Source organism: Meleagris gallopavo, chromosome 8 (assembly GCF_905368555.1).
Source record: "Meleagris gallopavo chromosome 8, MGAL_WU_HG_1.1, whole genome shotgun sequence".
NCBI lineage: Eukaryota > Metazoa > Chordata > Aves > Galliformes > Phasianidae > Meleagris > Meleagris gallopavo.
The window spans coordinates 19,598,467-19,619,480 of record NC_139411.1 but is presented as its reverse complement, the minus strand read 5'-3'; the positions used below and the strand labels follow the sequence as shown (position 1 = coordinate 19,619,480).

Genomic DNA, 21,014 nt, shown 5'->3' with positions numbered 1-21,014 from the left:
TGTAATTCTTGAGCAGGTTCCTGGGTGTGGGTGCTCAAGCAGGGCGTGTGCACTATAGTGCTCGTGATCCCCAGGCCCTGCTGCCCAGTGTTTCCAAGGGCATGGCTTTGAGCCAGTCACTGCAGCACAGGGCTGTGCTCAGGGCCTGGTGTGCTGGAAGAGCCCCTTCATCGGCCCTGCTGATTGAGTAGAAAATCTGGGCAAGCTTTCAGGCATGGCAGCACCATGCTTGAAGCCAAGTTGAGTTGGGGAGCAATTGTTCCAACTTCAACTTGATTAAAGGCAGGGAAATACAAGGAAAAGAGGAGGTGATAAATTTAACTACTGTGAGCTAGGAAAAGTACTGCTCAATCTGCTTTCCATTGAAAACTTAGCTGGAGGATTTTTTGCTGGGGTTAGCTGGCACCAGTAGGTGTTGTTCTATTTAATAGTAAGTATTGTAACGTTTTTGGGAAGCTAAGGATCATTAAAACAGAGAAAAATCTTTGTTGTATAACTTGGAAAGGCTCCGTGGCAAATCCCTTTTCTTTCGCATAAAATGCACTGTGAATCAGATGCTAATATTTATTTTATACTTTCCTATTTAGAATTTAAAACAAATATTTCTTTATATTATTGTAAAAGCTCTTCAGCTACTATCAACTTTTGGTCAGGAAGTGAAGGAAAAAGTTCCACACTTTTCAAAAGTAACCTCGATGGACTCATTTTTTTTTTTTTTCACTCTACCAGAAATTTTATGCCAACCTTGTAATAGGTGTGTCCAATTTCTTAATTTAAACAACGTCTTTATATTGTGTGATTAAGACTCTACTTTCTGCTATTTGCAGTAATGTATGCAGGAAGCCCATATGAAAACACTTAGCTAACGTTCTTTACTCTTGCCATATGGTGAAACATTTTCCTCATTACTAAAAATGGAGAGTGATAAAGCCATGAAATACTATGATCCAAAGTCTTCTAAGGAAGGACACAAATAGCAAGGTAGGCTTTTCCTGTCCCAGAAGCATAGTTGGCTCATGCCATTCATCTCACTGTTCTGCTTCACTTGTGGGAATCACACAGTTGTATTTCCCCCTGCAATTCATTAGTTCTTAGTCTATAATAAATGGTGAGTAGCTAATTCCAATTTGTGATGTTATTAGTACAGTTAGGCTATGATTAATTTTTAAGGAAGGTGTGAAATGAATATATATATACACACACACACACATACATATATATATATATATTTAAAGATATGGAAACTGTAGAAATTAAGGATTAATTATATTTCTGGCATCAATAGAACTGGCAAATTTCAATGTAAATTTTCATCATTTTGGCCCATTCACCCTTAGAGGACAGCCTGAAGTATCTCATGTTCACTAGGAAGGGTTGCAGGGAGAGAAAAGGGACAGGAAAAGCAGGGGAACATCTTTGTTCTTTTGCTGGCAGCAAAGCTCTCGTGATGAGCCCTGTATGTCTGACAGGGTGTAGATTTAGGGAAGAGAAGGAAGAGTTTGTTCTCTGCTGATTATATAAGAATACCCTTGACAGTGTGTTGCTTGTTTCAGATTACAACTCTTATCTAGGATTAGAATGGAAGAAAATAAGAAAGCTGGTGTTAAACTTTTTTTTTTTTTTTTTTGCTTTGATGTGCCTGTCTTGAAACTTAGAAATCTTAGTTTCTAAGCAGTGGATGTTGTTTCCTGTTGCCCTGTAACACTCCAGACCTCAGCTCATACACTTTTTCTCCAGGGGAGAAAAAACTCATACACTTTTTCTCCAGGGGAATGTACTTGGCCATCTGATGCAGCACCTTCACATCTTTTTGAGGACACTGTTGTCTTCTCAAGTTCTGTGGTTCCCTCAGACATTTTGTAATTTTTTTTTCTAGTGTGCCCTGAATCTCCTTTTATTGCAAATTGAGACATTCATTTCAGGATTGAAAAAACTTATCTACTGTCTTTGTTGATCAAATTTTGAATTTGAGAAAACAGTTGCCTTCTTTCATATGCACAATTAGAGATATTTTCCAGATAGATAATTAATGAAAAGGCATTATTTGCATTTAATTTCTCCCACGTAAATCTTGGTGCCTTAGGAACTTCTTCACAGACACATCCAGGATTAAGATGCAGTGTTTTAACATGCAACCTAGTTCTCTTTCTCTTGATATATTTAGACCCGTGATTTCTATATAGATCACAGCATGTATGAACCATCATCCTCGAAAATGCGCTGAATCATAGAATAGAATCACAGAACCATTAAGGTTGGAAAAGACCTCTCAGATTATCAAATCCAACCATCATCCTGTCAGCTGGCCACGTTCAGTCCCTGAGCTGAGCTTAGACAGTTATCTGTCAAGTGTGGGAGTGAGGGTAGGTTCCTTTGCCCTCGAGGAAAGGGAGAACTGTATGTGTAGCAACAGCGCACGTATGATACAGCACTACAGATTGTTCAGAACACTGCAAGATGTTTCTAATCCTGCACTCAGGGCATCTGCAAACATCTCATGCTCACTGTGCCCTTAGCTGCTCCCATTTATGCACTGCTTGCTGGAAAGCCAGTGACAATCACAACACACCAGCAGATTACAATCTCGTTAGAAGGAGATATCAACAGCGTATAATCTTCAGAAAGTCTAAAAATATGTATTTTGGACAAAAGGTTTCTTTAATTCTTCCTGTACCAGTCCCTTTCCCAAACAATTTGATTCTAAGTCATGAGTTTAGAATCTGATGATGCTTCTATTATTTTTATTCTTTGCTTAGTTTTATTTTGCAGCTTTTGTGGTAATTTTGTGTCTACACATGTTGAGTATTATCAAATTTTAACAGATCTTCAGTATTAGATCCTTGATAGCAACGCCTATTCATTGTCTTATCTTTAGCATATGATTCAAGACATAATTAGTACTTCAGTATAAGAGTGTAACAAAGTGTCCCTAAAACAGCATATGGATATTATGATGGAAGGAAATTTGGAAATATTGCTTTTATAAACCCAAAAGCTGCAGAGCAGATGTGGAAGGAATTACTGCAAGGAATCTCAACTGGCATATAAAACAGAAGCTGAAGTTTATTTTCTTTTTATTATAAAAGAAAGAACATCTTAGTAAAGTTCTGTTTTGTTTAAGATTACACAGATCTGAATTGTTCAGAACTAGCTGTGAAATTATATGTACTGGCATGACACTAAATGGAACAAGGCAACTTTTTTTTGCTTTAAATATTTAGTATCACAAGTTCCCAGGCTGATGGTAAAATACATATTTTTAGAATTTACAGTAAATTTAATAATGTTCCCTTTTGGAGGAGTGGGATATAATAGATATTGCAAATTTCATATCCTCTTTTAATTTCATAAGCAAAAAGCAAAGAAGTAATTGCACCTTTTACAGTCTGACCGTCTGGCTGCATTGATGGAAAGTTCTGGTCATACGTACTCATTTCTGAAGAACCATTACAATTAACCACAACTACTCCCACACTCTCACATTTTCAACACTGAATCAGCCAACCTGAATGTGTCGAAAATGGTAGGTTATTATTACTTGTCTTTTACCAACCTCAGTAAAACTCTGAAGTGCCTACTACGGTAAAACTTGGGTGCTGTGACAGTGCTGAAAGATTTTTTTCACTTTATTTTCTTTTTTAATTAATTCTTAAGTGTAACGCTACATTAGAATTGTAGAAAAGAGTGAAAAAATTGTCATGACCTTTTAGAATAATTTGAGCAGTTATTGGACTGCTATCAGAGCAATGTGTTCACTATTTTTATTCTACTGTTAGCATGAAAACATGCTGTGCTGAAATCACACCAGCAAGCAGGTTTCCACATGCATCTTCTGTGTCCCTGAGTATCAAAGACATTTTTGATGACTTCGTGTATCAATAAATTTCATTAAGGCTACAAAAGACCTCTGGAATCATCAAGTCCAACCATGGTGGCTCATCACCACCAGCAATGTTAGTGCTGATAGGTTGCTGTGACACCCACATGAGGACAGTGGCAGCAAAAGTGAATGCAACAACAGAACTGCCAAGGAACTTCATCTACAAAGTGGACTGGTTTTAAATGTGATATTATAGAAAGTAGTATTAAATAATTGGTGGAAAAGTTGGATCCTTCGATGCATCACTGTAAAGGGCTCCATCACTTTCAGCTCCTCTTTAATTTTAATCACTCCCTAGTCACCTTGACAATTTTCTTTTTGTCCTCTTCAAATGCTTTTGTCAACAATCACATCGATCCCTGTGTTTGTCTTGCCTCTTTTTTCTAGGATATATTGGTTTCCCCAGACAGCTATCAAAGCCAGGTGCTGACTGTTAAGTGCTCACGCTCCTGAACATGTCAGTTTTCCCCAAGCAGTGTGGTATGAGCAGTCAGCACTCTGACTACTCTTAGTAGCAGATCAACGTGCCTTATGTGTCAGGGCATTCCTCAGAATGGGAGATGCTTTTTTGCAAGTGCTTGTGTAAGGTAGGAGAATATGATAAACATGGAGCAAACACACAATGAAGATGTGATCCAGGGTATGAAGTTTCAGAAGAGGCTTTATGCTAGGCTGAACACCAAAAACTGCCAGTTGTTTTTATTTAAACTCTATCCAAGTTCATAAGAATTATATAAATTATAAAAAATATAAAAATATAAAAATAAAATTATATATATGTATCTTTAGATTTTATTACATAAAAATTAATGTCCCAGTCTCTAATATTATCAGTGACTATGAGAAGCACTGCCTCAATGCTGACTTGCAGGATGAGGCGAACTTTCATTTGAGTTATGTATGTCAAAATTATATGCAACTTCAATCCATTCTGCAACATTCACGGATATTTTCCATCTTCTCTTTTTAGAAAAAAGTTAATGGAAAATTATGATGTAATGCTTTTATTCAGTGAGTGGTATTAATAATTTGACTTCCACTGTTTGTATCATACTCTGAACTGTAATGTGGAGTAAAGATGAGTTATTCTTCCAGTGTCTTGAATGGGTATAATAGTATAGTTTCTAGCTTTTAGAAAACATCTTGAAATAATGGTACAGCAAAAATCAATTCTACAAGTGTTCTTTTATATGGTGGGAATACAGTTGAGGCATAAGAGTTGTTATTAATTTGATCTGTATCAGGAGTTACTCCACTGAAATACAACATCTGTTGAATGGAATGTAACATAGCTCCCCCAGAAGCCATAATGCAATAATTCCATATTTGTTAATAGTTAGACTTATCAGAAATGTTCTATCTTAGTGATATTTGAAAACTGATGGTTTTCTTTCAAATTTACTCCGAAGATTTTTTAGTTCTTCCAAAGATTAACTGGAGGATGCCTTTACCAATGGCTTGAAAGTCAAGCAGCTAATGTTAATTTCAAATAATTTTATTAAAAGTGTTTCCATTTATTGGTTGTTTTTAGCTGTTATTTATTTTATCAGTTTTATATTTTTTTTCTTCATTGAAATGTCAAAAATTTTCAAGCATTCATTCTGCTTTCAGAATGACCTCTGTGGCAGCTGATGTTCATAACAGCCAAACCAAACCTCGTGTCACGTAAAGTGACATCAAGCCTTTAATGTAGTCACACCAGGAACCTCCAGCCCAGAGTTTATCATTTAGAAACAGCTGCTGAAATTCAGGTATTTTGTCTTGTGTACATTAATTACTATGTAATTTCTTTACATAAATTACACAGATTCTAATTATTTGTCTTGCAGTTAAAATAGTTCCAAAATCAAGTTTTTACTAAGTAATAGTTGTTTTAATGGAAAGTATTATTCCATAAAGGCTTTTCTTCTGGGCAGCCACCTCCTGACTGAGATGGGGCTGTGCCTTACGCAGGGGAACTGGGCTGGAGGGAGGGAGGAACGCTGTGCAGATAAGGCCTGTGTGTTCCTCCATCAGCAAATCACCGGCAGTTTGGCTGTACTGAAAACAGAGTGCAGTTAAGAAGACAGTCCCCATTTTCATGTGTTTCTAATTTGCTTTAAGAATTTGTTTGCGTGCACACGTGTGCGTGCTTTTCTGCAGTCCTGGCTGAAGGGTGAATTTTGGAGCGAAGCCTGAGGAAAAACCTTTGGGTCTTTTTTTTTTTTTTTTTTTTTAAATTAGAAACATATTTTGTATGTTTTATGTAATTTGTTAAATCATTTGTTTGCAAATATTATTATAGAATACCACAATTAAAGACAAAAAATCCCTTGATACATGACACTGCAGGTTTTAGGCAGGGGAATGCTGTACAGAATGCACACAGAAAACAAAGCCGAGTGTTCTGAGCACGAGTCCCAGCACTGTGCTGCTTTTTCTCCCTGATGTTAGCAGGATAGCCCAAGTCAGCTCACAAAGCTTTAGATCCGCCATTGCATAAAGTGAATAAGACTTAGCATTTCACAGGGATGTGTGGAATTTAACGGTTACTCATCACTTTGAAGTTTAACTAATTTTTTAACCCAAACTGGGGCTGTGTGCTGCTTGGCGCTGCTGGGATCCACCCACATGGTGACCTGCAGCAGTGTGCTGTCCTGCATCTGCTTGAGCAGGGCAGAGCACGACAGGGCAGCCTCTTCTCGTGGAGAGCTGGTGGGCTCTGACATACAAGAGAAAAAGGCGAACTGATGCATTTTTCACAGCACTTTTTGATTGGCTGAGAAAGTTAAGATGGAACTAAGCTCCACAATCCCAGTCCAGTGCAGGAAGAAGCCTTTAGTTCAGCACAGCATTGAGGTCAGGCAGGTGAATGTTCCCTCCTGCAAAGCTGGATCTGCCTGCAGTACCTCGAGGGCTGCGCATTCAGATGGGACGTAAAGAAGATGGTGTGCCTCAGCCCTGAGCTGCACACTCAGCTTCCTTGGGATCTGCGTGTGACTTTGAACTTGTCCTCAAATGAAGAAATCATATTAAAAGTTAAGTAGTAACGTATATTTGTTAGGAATATATAGGCAGATCATTTCTTCATACTTCAGTTCTTCTCAGTCACGGTGCGTAACGAGGGTGCAGCTTCAGAACTGTTGTTCACATGGGGACATGTGGGAAGGGACAGCCCCTGAGCCATGGTGGTATCTCCTTCCCTGCAGCACTCAGAGAAGCATCTAGGTGTTTGGTAGAGCATCTGTACTTCTCTATCTGCCTTATGATTCTCACAGTTACAACAACAAATCATGTTTGGGTGCACATGGAAAAGGTTGGGAGCTGGAGCTCAGAAAGAGATTCCAAAGGCAACACTGCTGGAGTGTGGTGTGGACCCCGCTGCTGCGTGCTTAGGTCAAAGGCATGCCTTAATCCTTTGCTGAGTCATGGATGTGGTGACTTCTCCAAATTTTCCTCTCTGCAAAATGTATCACTTTCCTCTCCGTGCAGTACACCTTTTACTGGTGGAGTTCTGCAAGCTGAGAAAAAAATGTGAACACACTGTGAAGGAAAAATTATATAGATGTCTTTTTCCACTGGAATAATGTGATGATAACTTTCCTGCACTTTTAAAAACAACTGGAAAAGCAGAGAGAAACTGGAAAAAGCTCCCATGGAAAGGTTCCTGCTGCCTGTGTGTTCAGGGGATAATTCATTGCCTCTGCTGTAGTGCTGAAAATATATTGCATGACCAGTTCTAAAGGGCAAGTGTGCCTCCAACACTGAGAATACATAAAGTATCAGTAATTGACCTTATTTTTGGTCAATATTCATACACTAAAAGAATATATGAAAAATATACAAATCATACAGAACATAAAGTGGAAAGCAGCATCCATCCAAGCCTTCTGTAGCTTGCTGTTACAGCATCTCTTTTGGTAGTACTGTGCACAGCCAATGCAATCCAAGCTGCACTGGTGGCGAGGGGAAAGCTGCGGGTTTTTTCAATAACCAGGTTTCAGCCAACACGTGCTGCGTTTCAGTAGAGGCTGATTAACATTAATGGTTAATCATAGAATGGCTTGGTATGAAAGGGACCTCCAAGCACATCCAGATCCAACCCTCTCCCATGGGCTGGTGCCCCCCACCAAATGAGGATCCAGGGCCCCATCCAACCCGGCCCTGAGAGCCTCCAGGGATGGGGCACCCACAGCTCTGGGCAACAGTGCCAGGGCCTCAGGTCCCTCTGATACAGAATTTCTTCCTAACAACTAACCTAAATCTCCCCTCTTTTAGTTTAAAGCCACCCCCCCTTGTCCAATCACTGTCAGGCCATTAATTAACAGATTAAGCTCAGATTATCTGTCTCTCACCTCCTGAGCAATGCCTGATTTGGATACTGTGCCGCTAAAAGCTCTGCAGTTCTCTGTCTCAGTGTTTTATCTCCTTTTTACAATCACCAGTGCCCACAGGATGATGAGGGAATGAAACTGAATAGCACACCTACAGCCAGGCAGCAAATACAAGCGATGCTGTGCCTGGCATACCTTGTTAGGAAAAACAATGCAACGTTTTGAAAGTAGGTAACTTCTGCAGGCTTCCAGCGCATCATTTGGTCGACTTTTGGACACATTTCTTTAAGTGTTGTATTATCCTCTCAGGGCAATGACACCTCTGAGGTAACACGCAGCACAGAGCGGCACTTCGTCTTTGGCCTTCGGGTTTGCTCTTCCCTTAGGGAGCAGCGTGGGGCTCCTGGCAGGGTGCGGGGCGTGAGCTGCGGGCAGCACGGCGCCATGCCGGGACACGGAATGCACGCAGCTTGGCTACGGGGATCGGTGCCCGCGGTGTAAAAGCGGCCAAAGATAACTTCGTTATCTGTGAACAACTTTTGCCTCTTAAAAAAAAAAAAGTGAGAATGCTTCCTCCAGAATCAGACTTTATGCGACTTTTCACACCGCACGGAACAGACCACGCGTGCAGACCGGAGCTCAACGCGCCGCGTTGCTCCTCAGTGCGGATGGCGGCCGTGCAGCCCCCGCCTCTCTCACCCGCGCGGCACGGAACAGGGGCTGCGCCCGCTCCTGAAGCGGCCCCGAATGCAGCCCTTGTTCGCACCGCTCGCGCCGCTCACCGGGCAGCGGCGTTGTGCTGGAGAGGGGGAAAAGCAAAAAGCGCCGCGAGCGCTACTGCCGCCGTCGGGCGGGGGCTGAGGGGGGCGAGGGGCGCGCGCCGCATTCCGATGCGGTGAGGCACGCGGCCCCCGCCCCAGGGCCGAGAGACGATGGCGCTGCGTCGCTCCCGCCCCGCGCGGGCGCACGGCCGGAGCCGTTACTCAGCGGCCCGCGAGCGGCGGGCGCCGAGACGAGAGGTAGGGCCGTGTTTGGCGGGGCGCAGTGGCGGCGTCCCGGCCGCAAGGATGCGCTCTGCGCGGTGCTCCTGCCGCGCGGTGCCCGCAAGAGGCGCGAGGTTGCCCCGGGCGGGAGGAGCCGATGCGCGGACGCCGCTCGCGCTCCGTCACGGTGGGAAGCGCGGGGCACCGCCGGGCTCAGCGCGCCGCGAGGAGGTTCCCGCCGAACCTCCCCCCGGGGATCTCTCCAGGCGTCCGAGTCGGCCGTCTGCGCTGCCCCGAGCGCCTTCCTCCCCGCTCCGTCCCTCCTCCGCCGAGCCGGCGGGGCGGTCCGCGCTCACAGCCCCCGCCCCCGTCCCGCCGGGGTAGGCGCTCGGCTCGCTCCGCCGCCCTGGGCAGCGGCGGGGGCGGCCCCGTCCGGCAGAGAGGCGCGCCACAGAGCGCCGCTGGAGTACCCGGCGGTCCCGGGAGGAAGAGGATGCCGGGGCTGTGCTGAGAGGTGCGTGCCCTGCCCGCCCCGCGCTGCCCTCGCGGCTGCCGCTCCGCTTTCGGCCATGTTCCCGGCCCCGCTATCGCGTCGCTCCGGGATCCCCTCCTCCGCCGGGGGGGCTCGAGGGAACCCCAAACAGCAGCAGCCTGGGACGGGCTGCCCTCATCCCGCAGCCTGTAGTCGTTACGGTCCCCCCCTCGCTTTCCGTTTATAATTCCTAGGGGGGTTTTGCCCATTGTGACTGCTAGCCAGGGCCGGGCTGTGCGCGGCGGGGTTCCTCAGGCGGCGGGGCTGCCCGGGGCGCTGCAGGCGGTGCGAGAGAGCGCGGTGTCTGCACCGGGTTCGAGGAGCCGCGTGCGCTGCTTCTCTGCTCCGCCGCGAGCTGCTGGGGTGCCACCAGCACAGGTGGTGCGGAGCTGAGCTCGCGGAGGCGGCTCCGAACTCTGCTAAAGGAGGTACAAGAGCTGGCAAGAACGGTACAGAAATGAGTAAAAAATCCGCTGTGCTTCTAGGAACAGTCGAATGTTTGCTGTTTACTTGGTGAGGCACTCGTGTGAAGAGCAGAACTAAGCCTGCTGTTGTGTTTGTTGTGACAAAAGTTTGCTAAATATTTGAATCCTGTCTATTTTATATACTCCTGTGTTTGAAAGGGGCTCAGAGAAGCCACCAGCTGTGTCGAAGAGCCATGTAGCCATAACCGCAGAGCAGCCCCAACGTGTGGCGTAAGTCATGCTTCCACACACAGATAACCATCATGATCCCTGCTACCTCATCCTGTGAAAGTCAGAGGCAAACAAGTGGTGTGTGATTGGTACAACACCTGAGCAGATCTGGGAGCAATCAACCAAGGTGAAACGAGAAACAGATGCGACATTCTGTGTGTTAGGAAATGCTTTGTGTTTTGAATGGCCAGTAAAATAATGCAGAGAGAAATTCCCAAGTCATAAAGGGCCACATCCAGTCTATGCACAAAGTAGTGAAGGTCTACTGAAGTTGTTCTTAGCCACGTAAGCAGTTTGTTCATGTTCTGCCATTCGGAGGCTTTGATCTGGTGTGTTGTAATGAGCTCCTTTCTGTTTTCACACATGCTACAAAGTTGGTTCTTAAGTCTCCTTGTGGCCTTAGACTGGAGGGTGCAGTTCCTGTCCATTCCATTGATGTTGATTCAATGTGATGTATAGTAACTGATACAAGTGTGTTATTCACACCAGGGTTCTGACCAGCTGCTAAAGAAAAAAGAAAGTGAAGTCAAACTTTTAAGTTTGAGAAACATGAACAGAATACGCTACAGAATAAGAAGTTTCTGAAAACTACCTATTGGAAGTCGTAGAACAAGGTCATAAAAGAGTGGATGAGATAATTGGAGGTTCGGAACATTTCTAAGATGTGGAAAAGAAATTCTCTATATTAAGATAATGCAAAGTAATGCTGTGAAATAATTTGACTATAGCTTGTAAGTCTATATAGAAGAAAGTATTTATTGTGTTAAGGGACTGCTGTCTTTAAGAGGAATAACAATGTTGGGATTCAGTGACTAAAACCATCACCAAAATCTAGAATTAAAGCAATGTGTTCAGGTGGGACAGTGGTAGTGATACAATGGCTGGGAATGTCTAGTCTGAAATAGCAGCTCTTTTGGAGAAGAGCAGCTGTAATTTAGCAATGGCTCTTGGATTTGAAATAAAAATTAGTTAAATGAAGAGCTGAGTTATGCAGGAGGAAAAAAGTAATGAATCTATGTCCATGATTTGCACAGGGATTTTTCACTGAAGATTGTTAAAGGTGGTTTGTTTTATTCAGCTGGACTTACCTGCAAGTTTACAGAAGTTGTCCTTTGTTGGTTGAAAAGAAGATAATCTTACAGACAATAGGTCTTACAACAAGGACTGTTGTTCAGTTCTCTGTTGTATGGCATGGCACCAACTACAGCGTGGATACTGGTTTATGATTGTGAGCCCTAAACTTTATAAATGACAATAATAATACGATTAACAGTAATTCACTTTTTGTTTCGTATACTGTTTGAAAATTTGGGTGACTCACATTGGAGTGAATCCCATGGCTCTAGCACAGAGAGACGTGCTGCCTCACCTGCCAGCTTTGCAGCCACTCATGGTCTCATTCCAGCACACCCTGTCAAATGGTGCCCGTACCTTTAGTATGCAGTCTGATTCTAATTTTTAAATAACACTTTTCATTGTGGCTTGGGTAGAAAAGATTATTAGCGTGCCAGCATGAAATCCATTCTTTCTCTTAGGTTAATTTGGTCCCTTCTCGAGCTGCCTTTAATCGCCTTTAGCAGGGAGCTGCCACACGTGTGCTGGGGGACCTGCATGGCTGAGTGCATGCTGCAGGAGAGCAGTGCCGCTTACTCTGCATTCTGCTCTGTTTGTCTTGGCAGACCTATGCATGTGTCTGCTTGTGGGTGGGGTTTCCACAGTGGAGGTTCTGCCAGAGATTGGTCATATTTCACTCTCTCATTTTTGAGCAAAACTTCCATCTAGTGAACTGAGATTTGTGTTTAAGAGTTGAGGGTGAAGTGGTGACAGTGGTGTTGGGAGCTCTATAATATACATCCCCCCAACTCCCCAGCCTCGTTCTTGAGTTAAAGAATTTTTATCGTACTCGAAACATTGGAATTCATTTGTAGATACATCACTGTGGGATGAACACCTTTCCCTCATGGTCTTGTACACTCTGTTGTGCTGACGTCTTTGTACAAAACATAATGAACATCATTGTTTTTAAACTAGGCCATCCACAACACTCTCTTCTTAACTGCCTGGCCATTCATAAATAATCCACATGTTCCAGTGCTGTATCTGCTTGCCATTGGTTGTTGAAAATGGGTACACTGTCTGAGCTGGAAGCACTGAGCTCAATGCTATGCTCTGTTCCCCAGGAGTACCCTTCCTTTAGGTTCCCCCACAGCTCTCAGATTTACAGGCTGTTGGAGACAGAGCTCCAGGTAGCGCTGGCCTCTGTGACAGCTTAAATTCTCATGGAGCCCCTTAGAACTTTGGAGCAGGGCGGCACTGCAGGCTTGCATCTTGTGCAGGAGGTGTGCTCTGCAGGGCAGTATACAGACTGTCATATTCCACCCACAGTAGTCTGAGGCATAACTCCATAGGTTAAATATGTTATTAACTCTGGGATACTTTTTATTCTACGCTGCTATCAGTAATTAATACTTAATAATGTGGTACAACATTTTAAATGGAACAGCGCATCTCAAAAAGCTGAATGTATCATTAGATTTTTTAATTGCTGTACCACTTTGAGTAACTAAAGAAACTGAAAATACCGGAACGTTTCATTTTCAATCGTTCATATTCAATTTTATTTTTTTTTAATGGGTTAGGGAAAGTGGAAAATCAGTGAGTGTAAAGGCAAAGCTACCATTTCAAAACATTTATTTTTGGGGTAATGCTTTTATTCTATTAGTATGCACAAGTGCTGCATACTACTGGAATCTAATAATAGTATGTTTTCTTAAACAGATGACTCTCCAGTTGCATTGACCTTGCCTTGTGTAGTCGGACCTTGCTGTCTGTAGTTTCAGACAATGCTCTGGTGTGAGACCTCTCCTCCCACAGTATTTTTCTGCATCTGTGCTACAGCATACGGCAAGAATGCTGCCGTGGCGATCTCTGGCATTTGGGGTTTTTGTTACACTGCATCTTCTTTCTAGCATTTTTGTAATGCATTCCTTTATTCCAAATACAAAGCTCTGTTGCTTGGAGTAGGTGACTTTGTAGCAGTGTGGATATCTTTCAGCAGTATTAATTGAGCTGGGTTTTCCTTTAGAATGAAGCAAGATTAACAGGGGTCATGCAGCTGAGGAGCTGCTGCTTTGTCCAATACCAACAATTCATGTTGACGAACAACCTGTAGGTTTCCTCTTGCAGAACTTCCTTGTTGTGAATGCCTCCTTTTAAGTTCCCTCAGGATTGCTGTGGTTGTTTTGGCTTACAGCTACCTACCAAATTGGAGGCGAAAAAGAAAACCCTGTCTTTTAATATCCAGGCTGAATTGCCTTCTGAAGATGATGTTTTGTTTTTGTTCTTGTTTCATGTAGCATTCATGCTTGTCAAAAATGTATTTCTAACCAATTAGTTCTTCAATTCATCCATAAATGTGTATTATAGTTGTTATTTATAATGTATTTATAATGTATTCTGTCAGTGGGCAGAGATTTCTGAGAACTGGATGGTGTCTTTACAAACTTTTAGTAACTAAATTTCACACTTCGGATGATTTTCAAGTATGTTTGATCTTCTGTGAAAATCTATGTTGTTCTTTCTAAAGGCTGTGGGAAACTATACTGCAGTGTTCCTCATGTATAGTGCAGGTCCCTTCTCACTCTGAGTGCGCCCACGTTACTGCAGCAGGCTGGTGGGCCAAAAATGTCTCCCTGTTCCCTTCTGTAACTCGTGGCCACTCGTGAGCTATGCTGTGGGCTGCTTTTCTGTAAGCATCTGGAGTGGCAGAGATGTTAAGAGTGCCAGGCAGATAATGCTTCTTGAACTGTTTCATGTTGTGATACTTTGCATTTTTTGGATGGAAAATACTTCTTAGTGAGGCTCCTCCAGAGCCCTTGAAATTTTTCACTGCAGCTGATACTTTTGTGAATGGTCTGTTGTTTGCATGTTTTCCCCGGAGAACAAAGTGGGCATACAAAAAGCAGAGAACCTTACATAATTACCTTTGCTTTGTTCCAATTGCACCATTTCTTATTTACTTCTTAGAAATGAATTTATGGAAGAGGCAGCAGAAACAGGTACTGTAAAATCAAACATACAGCTACTTGTATTGGAAATATTTTAATCTGAACAGCCCGATTGTTCTGCTGCCAGATGTTGCTGCCATAACTGATTTGAATATACTTCTGTTCTTATTCTGTGCTTTAACTCAGCAAAACATAAACAAGAAGTCTCTCTTTGGTGGTGGTGTTCTCTCAATAAATGCAGAAGTTAAGTACAGAGGAACATATTAAAAGAATGACATCAACACATGTCATTAACTAAAACCTCCAGGCTGTCCTGCTTAGAGACATTCCCAGCATCGGTAGCCTGAGTGATTTAAATATGTAAGACAAATTGTAGGGCTTTTTCTTTATTTACTTCATTTTCATAGGGTGAATTTGGCAAGTAGCTATTGCTGTGTTGTCATTGGTTGTTGTATAACAATTCTGCAGTTATCATCCAAATTAAACATACTAATCTTTTGAATGGTCCCGATGTCTACCGGTGTGTGATGTGTAGACTTAGTGGTTGAGTTCCAAAACTGTGTATTAGATTTTGTTTTCCTTTTGTTTGTTTTCAAAACGATCTGTTCTTCTTGTGAGATATGGAGGGCCCTTCCTAAAAAGTGCTGCTCAGTGCTCCCTGCTCCCCAGTAATCCCTCCAGTTTCGGATTTCGCATCTGTTCTGCATGCTTTCCAATTTCACCTTTGTCTCCATGGTGCCAAATCATGTGTCCTTTTATGCAGAGTTAGATGCTACCCAGGTGTGGCTGATACTAGTGTAGAGTGACACCCATTGATTCTTTTATTCTTGGCACTTTTGGTTTGACATAACAGCAGTGTGGTATTAGTACATTGCCAGTTGTACCTCAGGCTGTGATGAGTCACGGATTGCTTTCCACAAGAGAAAATTCAGTGGTTACACGCTGTCAGTTCCTGCAGTGTTAGTTCAAGTGCATGAAGTGATGAATACCTCTGTTTTCAGGGTGTGTTTCTGTGACCCATGCTCCAGTGGGCATACCCTTGTGTTGCTGCAGAAGCTGTGTACAAATAAGGGATCTGATCTGACACGGCTGACCACACATCCAACAAGCGTGTCGCTTAGCAGCACTGCTCCCGTTCTCCCCACAGTTCTGTCAGCGAGCCGGCATCCAGCCCAGCAGTTCTGCCTTGCCTTCCCCCCATTGTACAGAGGCTGCAGCATTTCTGAAAAAGCAGGATTATCGTAAATTATTGAGACAGGAAAATCGGGCAGCTTTTTCTTTCCTAGGCATTAAAACTGCTCTGTCTGTACACCTGACTCATACCTAACAGTGCTTTCCCTCCCATAATTTTGAAAGTATGGGCTTTTCTATACTGTAACCTGCAAACCTTCCTGTGTTTCAGGTGAATGGTTTATAGGATATGCCTTTGTTACAGGTAAAGTTATAGAGAAGTTAGCATAAAGATGTTATAATTCAATTAATTAATCAGTTTTAAAAGTGCCAGCTGCATGCATAGTATTACCTCATATTTGAAATGTCATAGAATCATAGGTTCAAAAAATCATAGAGTCAAATAATGATTTGAGTCAAAAAGTTTCCTAATTTTATACTAAGTCAACATTATGATTTTTGCAATTCTTCTAAGCACGAGTAAACCTTGAGTTTGTGCTATGTCTGTCAAGGTATTTCTGGTTAAATTCTTCCTGCCTCTATTGGAAATTGTATTAGTTTAGCACAAATCCATGCCAGCATCCAACATTAGATGCTACTGTTTTTACTGCATTACTTATTCCATGTTGGCAGAAATACAATGAATATAAAAGCAGTTTTTGCTATCCGGTTGCCTTTTGGTCCCCCTGTTAAAACGTATTTCAGAGATAGTATTTCAAGATTCCACTGCAGGATCTGAACTAACTTGCAGCTTGAAACAAAAATGTTCATTGATTTTTATTTCATTTTATTTATTTATTTTAGGACACGGGAAGTTGAAGGAGAAGGGTCCATTTTACTTAAGACAAACTTCCTTCTTGATACTTACCCAGAAAACATTTATAGATGATGATGTAGAGTTGAAACTTGTTTGGGAACACAGTTGAACCCTGGAGTATACTGCTCGATTGCTTCCGTTCTCATCTAGCTTTCCTGAAACCAAATGTAAGTTGAGTATGTCCACGTAATCCTGTACCAGAATGTTGCATTCATTAAAACTCGAGATTTAGTGGCTAATTTTGCTATGCAGCAACAGTATCAAGTTAATATTGTTTCTTCCTGTTAGTGTTGAGCAAATATTGTCAGCTACCAATCTAGTTGCACAGTTAAAACTTGATACTGCCTCTATGTATAGTAGTGGAAACATTTAGGATTTGTGAAGGAGACAGAACATTCTTCTTATAAAATGTTAGTTTAGGGCCAGGGGTAAGAAGTTCTTATGGGTCTTCTAAGTTATTAAATGTTGGGCCCCTCACTGCAAGAAAGACATTGAGGCCCTGGAACGTGTTCAAAGGAGGGCAACAAAGCTGGTGAGGGGTCTGGAACGCAGGCCATATGAGGAGAGGCTGAAGGACCAGAGGGAATGGTTTCAAGCTACGGCAGGGGAGATTCAAGCTGGACATTAGGAAGTATTACTTTTCAGAAAGGGTGGTGAGGCACTGGAATGGACTGCCCAGGGAGGTGGTGGAGTCGCCGACCCTGGGGGTGTTCAAGGAAAGACTGGATGTTGTGTTGAGGGACATGGTTTAGTGGGAGCTATTGGCAATAGGTGAACGGTTGGACTGGATGATCTTTCAGGTCTTTTCCAACCTTGGTGATTCTATGGTTCTATGTATTATTTGTCTAGTGGTCTGCTGAAATTCTTGTTCCAACAAATTCTGAGCTATAGCAAATGATTTATTTATACCTCAATTTGTGAGTAACTCAGTTATCAGCTTTTGAGGTGAAAGTGTTCTGCTTGTTCTGATTATGCTTGTGCAGCAAATTCTGCAACTCCCTTATATCTTAAAACTGTATGATATTCTGTATTATAGGAGGTGTATAATTAAATGAGGAAGCTGAGGAAGATATGAGATCTTTTTATTTTAAGATTAATTTCTATAAGGCAATAGGAATATCTTGGACATATGTGGACCATTCCTCTTTTCTAGGATCAGGAAATGGTAAAGTTATAGATTTCTTTGGCAGAATTATAAAAATAGTAGATAATTTGTGATACTAGTCAGTGCCTACAATTGAATTTCATTGTCATTTTTTTTTAGTCACTCCAATTAAGTCCATTCCACTGTGAAAACGACTGATGTGCCATCAAACTGGTTTCATTATGAAAACTGTGTTGGCAGCACCAACTGTTAAATGCACTGACTTCCAAATCCTCGTTTTCCTCCCTGCCCCTCTGCACTTAGTTTGGATTAAAAATAATAAATGTGAAACCTTACTATTATTCCAATTTTCCTGTTGTTTTCATGGCTAAATGTTTTATTTTTAAAGATTTTAAAGATTATGAGTAGTTATGTAGCAGTACAACAAGGGACTTCTAGAAAAAGCGGTGTGTTTTCCAAGGCTGAGTACGTGACTGTAGGAATTAACAATACTGTGAAGTCTGGTTAGAAATTAATTCTCCATACAATTTGAGCTGTGATTCTGGATTTGCAAGCCAGGTTCAGTAGTGGTTTGCAGAAATAAACAATTCCCTGGACAGCAGGCCATAAAACAGGTCAGCGTTAAAATATGCAGTAACATCTTTCAAATGGCTGTATAGGCTGCTCTGCCTGCCTGAATTCTTTTGTAAGATCCAGTTTGTTACGTACATTTTGAGGTTTTTTACCTGAGAGGCATAGGAAAGGCAGTAGTGGCGTTACTGGGAGGCTTCGTTGCCACCCACCAGAAGGGCAGTGTTTGTGAGTTCTCTGAGGATTTGGCAACAGCTGCCTCCATGTTTGTGTCCCCCATGCTACTTTTGTTCCTCATACTGTTTATTTTGTTGTGCAAGTTGATAATGTTTATCCTTAATGGGCAGCTGTCTCAAGTTGGATAGGTACATAAAATTTGTTCTTAAGGCTAAAAATTCTGAGGCCAAAAGATAATGTGCAGTGGTACAAGGTGCAGCACAGCACCGTCCTGTGTAACAGCTTCTGTGTAGCCCTGACCTGCATCTCAGCTGAGTGCTTTGTAGAAAGCTGCCTGGTTTTGATTTACGAGTTAGTGGGAGAGCTGTAAAAATGCCTTGAGGAAGGTAAGCAAGGAAATACTATTTGGTATAGCAGCATTTGAATTATGATGACCAATAAAGTTTCTAATTTATATGTGACTCATTCTTTACTTTAAACTCTGTGCCTTCCCCTGACTTGATGTGGTGCTCTGATTACTTTTCCTTTGTTTCATAATGCCATTCTCAGTCTTCTGTCAGCTTTTCAGTTTTCTCAAGCTCTAAGGACACCACTGAGAGGAGCAGGAAGCCATTAAGAAAAAAGAATAAAAACAATTTTAATTTACATTTACCAAAACTCTTTTAAACATTTCAGGGGCATTTAAATTATTGATTTCATTGAGTTAAAAGCCTGATAGCCTCTACCTGATAGTCCCATGTTTTTCCCACATTACTCATCATGCTTATGGTAAAGCTCTATTCCATTAGCAATCATGTGCATCCCAGTAAAGGTTTTCAAGTTTGAATTTAGACAGAAACCGTCTCGGCTCTTGGCCAGCAAATGCAAGTAAAGTTGGCTGCATTCCCTCTACTTGCCAGAAAAGCAAAAAAGCTGGGGCCCTTCCTCCATCAATGAAAAAGGGAAGCTCTGATCTTTCTTCATATGGGTTTTGCACACATTGAGTCTCTGACCTAATCTTGGTAGAATTTGTAGTCTCTTGCTTGCTAGATGTGGCCTGAAGCCCCCAGGAAAACAGCTGCCATTTGTAGTGAACTCATATAGCTCAATCTGTTCTTTCTCCTATGAAATTGGTGTGACAGTATTTCTTTCTAGATAGTCTCAACATATCAATATAAAATGCTATCTCTTATGGTGGATTTGGTGTTTTTTTTTTTTTTTTTCATGTTATTTGACTCTGTTACCATTTCTACTAAATCTTGTTTCGTTTTTAAAAGTATTTGATATGCACATAAATGTATAATTGAAAGATGCTGTCATTGTCTAGTACTGTTGTGGGCTGGAGTCTGGGCAATTCCAATATCTGTTTTCTCACATGCAGAGCTTTAAAGCTTTTCAAATTCAGATAGTCTGATGGTGCATTAAGTGGTGTGTGACAAAATAATATAAGATGAAGTGTGAATATAAAGAGAAAAGGAAATTATCAGTAAAGATTAGATTTATTTTAGTGTATACTGGCACATTTAAAAATTCATGATTATCCAACTTTTATCTAAGACATTAAAAATCAGAATCTTGAATTGTACAGTGATAATTTCTGAAATTTTATTGCTAAATATGTTCTGTACATATATGTTAATTAGATGACAGGATGTAAATAAAGCAATGACATGGAGATTATATCTGATGTAAAATAATGCTGCTCTCAGGGTATCAGGATTATGAAGGCTCTGCATTGCTTTTTTTCTGTTTGTTAGATTGGCACTCTGAGAGAGTTCAGGATATAGTTTAAAAGGTGAGCCAGCTGCTAAATTTACTCTTCATTCTCATTTTCAGTTCTATAAATTTGGTCTGAGCTCTGACATTCTGAATCATGATAATCACAGAATCACAGGACTGTAGGGATCGGAGGGGATTGAAGATCACCTAGTCCAGCCCTTCCCCACTAAAGCAGGTTCCTTGGTGTAGAGCTGCACCCTTTTACTGCTTCCCAAAGAGTAGCAGAGACATTTCTTTTTCACTGCGTTGCAGGCCTTGGGTGGATTCATTTGCTCTACAATATCCAAGTTAGTTCATTGTTAACAAGGATTCTGGAACTTTGCATATTTAGGAATAAATGTGCCAATAGTTAATTGGTCTCAGACTTCTAAAAATTGGTTTGTGGCTGCAGAAGCACAAAGAAAAGTGAAAACTTACTTATTTTGTTGAAAAGGTAACTGCTGTTTGAACTGTGCATGAGAGCAAACAGGTGCTTTTTATGTATTCTTCATAGCATAACTGCACTTCAGTATATACTGAAGTCCAGAAAAACACACAGTCTCTCCTCCTCCCCACCCCTCTTATAACTTACAGGATGCACTGATCTGGAAAAGATCACAACAGAAAAGGTCTGAGGGAGCAGGTGACTGTTTTGATGGTGGCAGTAGCATGCCTAAGAGAACAAATTAAGATTTGAACTCTCAAGGGACAGGTTAGTCTGCTTTCATTTACCTGTGCTGCTTTTATGTGTTTGTTTTTTTTTTTTTTTCCCCTAAGTCATTAACAGTTATGCATGAACCCTGTTCTAGATTCCTGGGCAGTACTACTTTCCTTGTTTATGATCTGCTTCTTCCTTATTAGCTTTCCAAGGTCCAGTGGGTAGTTGGTAAAATTAGCGCTGCAGAAGGTAGCGTTGTTGAGTTATCATCCTAAAACAATTTCTCTACTTATCTTCAATGAATTTGATAGGTTGGGGCATGGAGCTGATACACATTGCATTAAAAAGTGTTTTGAGATGATTGTTTTTA

General features: G+C 41.8%; 1 protein-coding gene across 7 annotated transcripts in view; it reads left to right on the top strand.

Moving 5' to 3' along the window:
- The first annotated feature begins 8,995 nt into the window (after positions 1–8,995).
- PLCE1 (phospholipase C epsilon 1) overlaps positions 8,996–21,014 on the top strand; it is a 149,407-nt gene continuing 137,388 nt past the window's right edge. For 3 of the 7 annotated variants that reach the window (XM_085228943.1, XM_085228942.1, XM_085228941.1), the window contains exon 1: positions 9,525–9,690. The gene's annotated coding sequence lies outside the window, so the exon portion shown is untranslated. Of the gene's footprint in view, positions 9,213–9,523; positions 9,691–20,580; positions 20,699–21,014 lie in introns of those variants that run through there. The other 4 variants (XM_085228940.1, XM_085228937.1, XM_085228938.1 and 1 more) reach the window with 3 other exon arrangements.